Raw genomic sequence first — 7,899 nt, forward strand, 5'->3', positions numbered from 1 at the left:
TAATACCAAATTTTCACGTTCTATCACAAAATTAATACTAATAACAAGGGCAAATGTAATGTGTTTGTTGGCAGAACATACTTATAATCTTTATAACTAATACCTCAATAGTAAAATTTTTACATGAAATAGTACCATTGAAATTAAAAACAATTTTTTTAGATCTCTTCCTGTTCTAAGTACAATGCAGACAGAGCAATTGAGACATTCACTAAATCTGGCTTTGCTAAATGATCTCAACTTTACCAAAAAAAGGAGAGCAATTTTTCATTTCACAAAGAAAATCATATCGTGCATGGGTTTGGATTTATGGTGGGCCTGTTCCCCTGGGCCTCTCATAGTGCCCAGGTCAAAGGAAACTGTGGCCTTCAACTGTTGCCTGGCCTCACGTCCATAGGCTGCTGGCACTGAAGTGGGTTGCACAGAGGGGAAAAAACCACAAGCAAAGAAAATCATATCAACAGACATGCAAACCTAGGATGAATTATTGTTTAATAATTACTCACACGTAAATTAAGCTTCACATTTTTCTCTCTTTTATTTTTGGCTTTAACTTATTAATTTAAATGGTGATGGCAGTTGTTCACTAGCGGTAATAAAGGCAGTTGCATTAAAGGAACAGGAGGAAAGTGTTTCCAATAAGACCTCTACAAAGAAGGGGTCACATACAGATTTCTCTGAATGAAGAACTCGTAAGAGTTAGAATACTACCCACAGATCTGGCTTAGAAAGCATAACTAGAGAATTAACTGAGAGGTTTTGAAAGGCATCAGAAGAATGTATTCTGCGTCATGAGTGATGAAGAAAGTATCAAGGAAGGTTAAGTAATTAGTCAATACTAAACCAATATGTGACTGAGGCAATGACACCCACTTGTGAGTGGGACTTTCAAGAAGGGAAGACAGAAAACAAGAAAGCTTACTGTGAATATTAGAAACCACCACGGGGGAAAAGGAAACAAATAGACGAGGTTCAAACAAGCTCTCAGAAAATGGTATGCCACCGTGCTTCTTTCCCACTCTTATTTTGAAGTTTCGTCTTCATCAGGACTCTAAATTACAACTGACTTTTGCTCAGAGCACCAAATATGACATGGTTCAAATGAAGACTCTGACGCCAGTCAAAGAGGATGACAAGAAAACCTTGTTAAAAATATTCATTTACTTGTTAACAGAGTTTTTCTATACAGTTTTTAATGCTGCCCTCTAGGATTCATTTTTATTTATTTCCTCCGAAGGTTCCATAGCTTTCATGACGGTATTCTTATTCATGTTGCCCAGAAACAAAAGAGCCTGCGGTTTCCTGACATTGGTGCTTTTAAGATATGCTCGATTCCCCAGTTTTGAGCAGAAGTCAAAGGAAAAGATAATATATGAGTACGAGAAGACCTGAAGCTTGACAAAGACTCTCCTTTCTAGAGAGAGAGAATACTCCATTCTCATTAGGAATAAAAGCCCAGAAGCTACTAGCTGGCATCAGCCCGTGAAACCCCAGGCTTCTTTGAGTCATCAGCACTCACAGTAGCTCTACAGTGTCTGCAAGCAAGAAAAAGTCTCATGCTCAATAATAACCTTTTCTGGTCATCTCTTTGTTCTAACACAACGCACAGCATGAGCTCCTATTGTTAGTTAAGTGTACGAAATCAGCTATGTAACTACTTACGTGGTTATGATATTCATTAGTTGCTGATCCCATGAAAAGTTGATAAAGGCTGGCACCAACTATATTATAGGCATTGTATTATGGGTTTCACTTGCATTATCTTGGTGAACCCTCACAGCAATAGCATGTTGAAATACTATAACCATTTAACAGAAGAGGAAACTGAGGCTTAGAAGGAAAAAAGTCACAAGTTTGGGTAGACAGATACTAAAAGTCTTGGAGGCATTGAACCCACATTCAAAGGAGAAGAAGATCAGATGCAAGCATGGAAGACAAACTTATAGACAGCAGGCTAGAATGCCTGCTCATCCCCATATATCTCTGAAGTCTATACATCTAACTTCTTATGGTGGGCTGCAAGCAGGTCTGATACGCAGCTAGTATTAACAGGTCAGGCTCTACAGATTTTAAAGTTCCTGGAGTGGAACAAGGTGGCTGGTGCCTGTAGTCCGAGCTACTTGGGAAGCTGAGGTGGGAAGACTGCTTGAGCCCAAGAGTTGGGAGTCCAGCCTGGGCAACATAGCGAGACCTTGTCTCTTAAAAAATTTTTTTACATGACCCCCCCACCCCGGCTCCCCCACAAAAAAGCACTCTATTCTGCAGGTTGGAAAAAGTAACCTGGTCAAGCTGCCTCTGTAGCCACGATCTCCTTGGAATAGTGACCACGGAGTTACTATTCCAGACTTTCTGGAACCTGCTCTGTCTCTAACTGGCTGATGTTGGAGCCAGTCAGCCCCTCAAAGCCCTGCCTTCTGGCAGTCTGTAGTCTGAACAGAGCTTGTCCCTTCTACAGCTATCCATGGGAACTTCAGCCACCATGGGAATTTAGCTCTGAAGGATCCAGAGAAAGACAAAAGAACTTGGCAGTGTGGACCAGCTGGTGAGTCACAGGTGGGGTGGTGTAGTACATGATACCATGTGTATATTTTAAATTTCACCTCCAATTGCAAGACCAGATGAGAAATCCATATCTTGATAAAATAAGGTATTAGTCATTTAGTAAAATGGGGTACTCAATTATGTTTACAATGGGATCTAGCAGAAAAAAAGATTATCTGGTCTCTAAAAACAACCATGAAATTTAAGGTAAAACCATAAAAACAGTTCTCAAATATAACAAGAATGTCATGTTATGCTAAATAGATCACAAGATAAAAATACCACACATGAAAATAGATTATCATGCTAGAAACTCTGCCATTTCTAGTGAAGAAAGTTTAAAGATCTCTTAACTTTTGGAAATTTGTCATTTATTTGATAACTAGTAATCATTTCTTGAGGGACAGGGGAATCCTTGATAGAGATGCTGAGCTTAATAATACCGGTCAGTTTCTTAGAGCTAGTACAGTTCTGACTGCCCATTGGCAGAAACTCTGCTTTCTACCTGCTCGGTCTGTTTAGTGGTAGGAGACAGGCAGGGCGGTGTATATGTTGAGAGGAGAAATGACAAGGGGTTGAGAATAAGATATTAGCACAAAACTATCAAATTCTGGGTAGTTGATCTACAGAATAAACTTTTAACAATTTATGAAATCCCTGACTCTGAAATTCGATGGTGGCTTTCTGCCACATTTGAGCTTGTTTTATAAGGCACTTGACAATGTGTTGAAAAGAGGTTTGCCGAGTTATTTGTGTCCTTGTCTTTTTTCCTACACCACTCAAAGGAAGTTCCTTAAGGGTGGGGATGACATTGAATGGACTCGAATTTGTAACTCCAAGCAGCCAATCTATAAGCAGAGTTCTGGGAAACTATATTGAAGTAAATTGGTTATTACTTGAATACACTGCCATCTTCAACTGGGTACCTCTTTAAATCAAACAATCTCTTTGAGATTCTTGAATAAATTATGCCTTATTTTCATACTTTAATTTTTTTTGAGATTAAACAATGAACTCATAGCCTAGTTACCATAGATGGCTAAATCGCATTGGACTTTTCATTTGAAAGACTCAAACAAGGAATTCCTGGACCTGGTCATAATAATTCTTTGGAACACATTCTTGTAAAATATAAGGTATTTTAACAGTAATTCACAGTAGAGCTCTGCAATCTTTAATGTAATAAAATGCAACCAAAAACTCGTATGACTGGAAGAATATTGCTGTCTAGTGTTGAAATGGATCATTTAAAAAATTGGAACTAAGTGCTGAACAGGGAAATCCACAATAAAAATGGCAGCAGTAAAGAGAAAAAGTGGCTTTCATAAAGAATGTCAACACTGCCTTTCCTATGGATGCTTTTGCTAAAATATGTTAATCTGATCATTTTGATTTACTGGGTTTGCTTAATATTTACAAAAGGCCAATCATGTAGAATTTTACATCCATGGCTCTTTTTGTGAAATCCTCCACCTCCCCAAAAGAGGAAAAGAAAAAGGAAAAACAACCTGATTAATGGCTGCGGCCAGGATGTGAGTGCTATAAAAATGAGACAAGACAGTAATATGCTCTTTTGGTAAAGTGCAACTAGAGCTTCAAAGGTGGCAATGAATCTTGTTTTACACATGGAAAATGTACACATGCTTGAGAGGTACTCACTCTATCTACTGCTTTAGGGTTTCCAGATATTTCAAAATATTTTTTGAATTAAGGCACATCATGAGGCGGTTGCTGTGTTTTACCCTCATAAAAGCTGTTTTCCTGAACCACTCTCAGACACAGGTCTGGGAAATAGCCACGTGACACTCTGCTATGTTTGCTGAGCGAAGAGTAAATATGGTGAGGAGTTAAGCAGCCTCCTAAAAATGCAAATGGGAGCAATTTTTCTCAGATTTCAGCATCATTCACTCATACTGGAAATAGTTATTAAGTCCCTAGAAATAGCTGGGCTTCTACTGAGCAGCCAGTTTGTTTTTATCTCATGGACCTTGCAGATTCTGTCACCGATTGCAGTCCCCACTTTGCAGAGATGGCTGGAAAGCACAGAGCCAAATGTGACAAGGACATGAGACCTCATGGCACATATTTCATATAAAAAACTAATCTCGGTCCCTAATGGCTTTACTATATTTCTATTTAACAAACATTTAGCAAACATGCAATACAAACCAGGTGCCCTAATTGGATTTTTTTCCAATTTCTTCATTTAATAAAAACAAAACTTTTGTATTTTATGCACTTTCCTAAGCTAGTGTATATAGACTACTAGGCTCCTAATTTTTAAGGGTACAGATTGCAGACTTCTCCAAACTAGAGAATTAACTTGCCTCAATTTCTGGCAAGAAAGATGGTTTTCTATAAATTCCAATCACATCATATGGTTTGGTGCAAAATGAACTATCTATATGCATGAAGCTAATTGCTTAATAGCCCTACTAACATATGCTTTCTGGGAAAAAATGTATACACACACATACAACAAATATAATTGGTGGAATCCTTTGCTTAAAGGTCTCTAGAGTCTTAGCAGAAAGTTGTAAGTAAACCAAGAAACTTGCATACAAAATTATTCATTTATTCTACTCTTTGAGTCAAGTGTAAGACAGTACTATTCATCTTGGAAAGCAATCTGGCTATTCTTTCCTTTAAAAGCAATTTCATCTGGCAAAAAAATATGAAATGTGTTAAGTTTTTCCTGAAGAATATCAAAGGTACACCTTCCTACGTATTAAAAATAATAGTATAACAGGCTCAAAAGTCTTTATCTAAAAAATCATCATGAAAGAAAGCTGACTGATCAAAAATGATTCTTAAAAGTTGAATGCAGGTAGCGTCCTACCAAAAGCAGAACTAGTATGTGATAATAAAAAGATAAATGCATCTTATAAATAGTAACACTCCAAATACTTTTAAGGACAGAAGTTATTGAAAAAATAGTTCGTTGTCTTCTTGACAAAATGAGATAACAATATTTAGTGCTCTAGTTTTAAAAGCCCCTGCCTAGGAAGCTCAGTCAGAAATCAAGTTTAAACATCTCAGTTACAGAATAATTATCTCCTTCATAGTTCCATGAAGAAAGCAGCAAATGTTGTGTAGGTAAGAACCTCAATCATTTTTCTTTCTTTCTTTTTTTTTAGAGACAGAGTCTTACTTTATCGCCCTCGGTAGAGTGCTATGGTGTCACAGCTCACAGCAACCTCCAACTCCTGGGCTTAGGTGATTCTCTTGTCTCAGCCTCCTGAGTAGCTGCCCTCCACAACACTCGGCTATTTTTTGTTGCAGTTTGGCCGGGGCTGGGTTCGAACTCGCCTCTCTCTCAGTCTATGGGGCTGGCGCCCTACCCACTGACCCACAGGCGCCACCATGAACCTCAATCATTTCTATATCCCCAATTCATACCTTAAACAATACCAGAAAATTATTAAGATTCAATAATTGGCATTGGTTGAATAAAAAATTAATGAAATGATCAAAGACTATTAGAGATAGAAGACAACATTTAGATATTTCTTGAGAGAAAATTGAGATCACAGTTGATTTAACTGCCATGCATTTTAACTTCTGCCTGAGAGAAAAACAGTAGGGCTAGAACCCAAATTTCTTGACTTTTAGGTCAATTCTTTTTCATGTCATTATGCTATTTTTCATAAAAATCAAGATTGACAGATTACTAAGCTTTTAAACAGAGTGGCCTTTGGAAGAAAAGAAATACCTTGCTGAACAGAAGAAGACAATGCTCAGTGGGAGGTAGGAGGAGAAAGAAGGCCACCAGGACATAGGGAAAGGCAAGGGTCCTCTATCCTAATGTCATGACAACGCAGATTCCAGGGAGTTGCTTAATGGAAAATGGCTCTCTGAGAATTAGAAGTGGAGCTCTTTAAGGGAGAGGTACAGCACAGTGGTTTCTCTTTTCCCATGGGTGAAGTCATTGTGGTTGCTTCAAAAGAAACAAGGGGGATCCCAAGAAGGTGGAGGACCTAAGTCAAATGCTCAGAGATTCTCTGAAAAACAGAAAGAAAGAAAACTAGGAAGCAGAGAGTTTGGAACAATAGTTGGTGCTATACTCTGAGGAGGATTAGGTTTTCAAACCAAAGGTTCTCTAGGCAGATTATGAAGTTCCAGGGCTACCTTGGCAAAATGAAAGGGAGTGAGAGGTTTTTACAGTATTCTCAATTCTTGCTTTTTTGTAGGGTACTACATCTAGAGCTGGTCTACAAACAAAAGTAGGAACATTTTCAGTTGGTTTATATTAGATGTTAGGCAATCAGAGAAGTGGCACTCTTTGATTAGATTGTATCCTAAAAAAAATGACTAGCTTAAAAAGATTATTTAAAAGAATAAATTCATCAATATTTAAAAAAATAGATTACTTTTATGTCAATTAATTAGCTATTTCTTTAGTCAAGTATTTACTGCATGCCTACTATGTGTCGGGCATTGTACTAGGTGTTGAAAACATAATAGTGAGCATTGCCACATTCTCCCTGTTTATATATTTCATTCTAATTGTATATTGCAAAAGGAGAAGAAAAGCCTTCACATTTTAGAGATTAAAAACAACAAAATGAGCGTGGTTGCTCATGTCTCTAATCTTAGCACTCTGGGAGGCCGAGCTGGGTGGATTACTTGAGCTCAGGAGTTTGAGACCAGCCTGAGTGAGAGCCAGACCCCTCCCCTACTAAAAATAGAAAAAAATTGCTGGGCCTTGTGGCAGGTGTCTATAGTACCAGCTATTTGGGAGGCAGAGGGAAGAGGATCACTTGAGGTTTGAGGTTGCTGTGAGCTATGATGCCATGGCATTCTACTCAGGGCAACAATGTGAGACTTTGTCTCAAAAAAAAAAAAGTAAATAAAAACAACAATTGTATCTTCTCAAAGTAAGTCTGCAATAATTTTATGCTAAAAAATATGTAATATTTGTAATGTACCTGGATAATGTGATGGTTGCTTTAAGAACCAAAGAGACAAATTTATTTTTCTGACTATGCAATATATTATAATTGAAGGGAATTATACAAAGTATAAAGAAGAAAACTAAAATCAACTGTAATCATACCAATAATTTCCTTTTTTAAATCATTTTGGTTAACACCTATCAGTTGACTTTCAATGAAAATTATGTATACACACATATTTTACCTGACTATCCTCACATTGTATAGTTTCATATTTTTCTATATAATGAATATGTAATTTAAGATTCTTCAAAAGTTATATTTACTGTCTAAATTCCATTGTACACATATCCTTTTTTCTCCCCAAGTTCTAGCCAAATCTTGTACTGTCTTTCACTGAATAATCTGTTACTGGAAAATTCCTTGATCATAGTTATTTTATAGACATATTCCTCCACTGATC

At 37.3% G+C, this 7,899-nt stretch overlaps 1 non-coding gene across 1 annotated transcript; it reads left to right on the top strand.

Moving 5' to 3' along the window:
• Positions 1-293: 293 nt before the first annotated feature.
• On the top strand, positions 294-427 carry LOC111725971. The gene has a single exon (XR_002773897.1). It is a non-coding gene; the product is annotated as a small nucleolar RNA SNORA42/SNORA80 family (small nucleolar RNA).
• The last annotated feature ends 7,472 nt before the right edge of the window (positions 428-7,899 follow it).

Source organism: Otolemur garnettii, unplaced genomic scaffold (assembly GCF_000181295.1).
Source record: "Otolemur garnettii isolate 467f Iridium unplaced genomic scaffold, OtoGar3 scaffold00050, whole genome shotgun sequence".
NCBI classification, from domain to species: domain Eukaryota; kingdom Metazoa; phylum Chordata; class Mammalia; order Primates; family Galagidae; genus Otolemur; species Otolemur garnettii.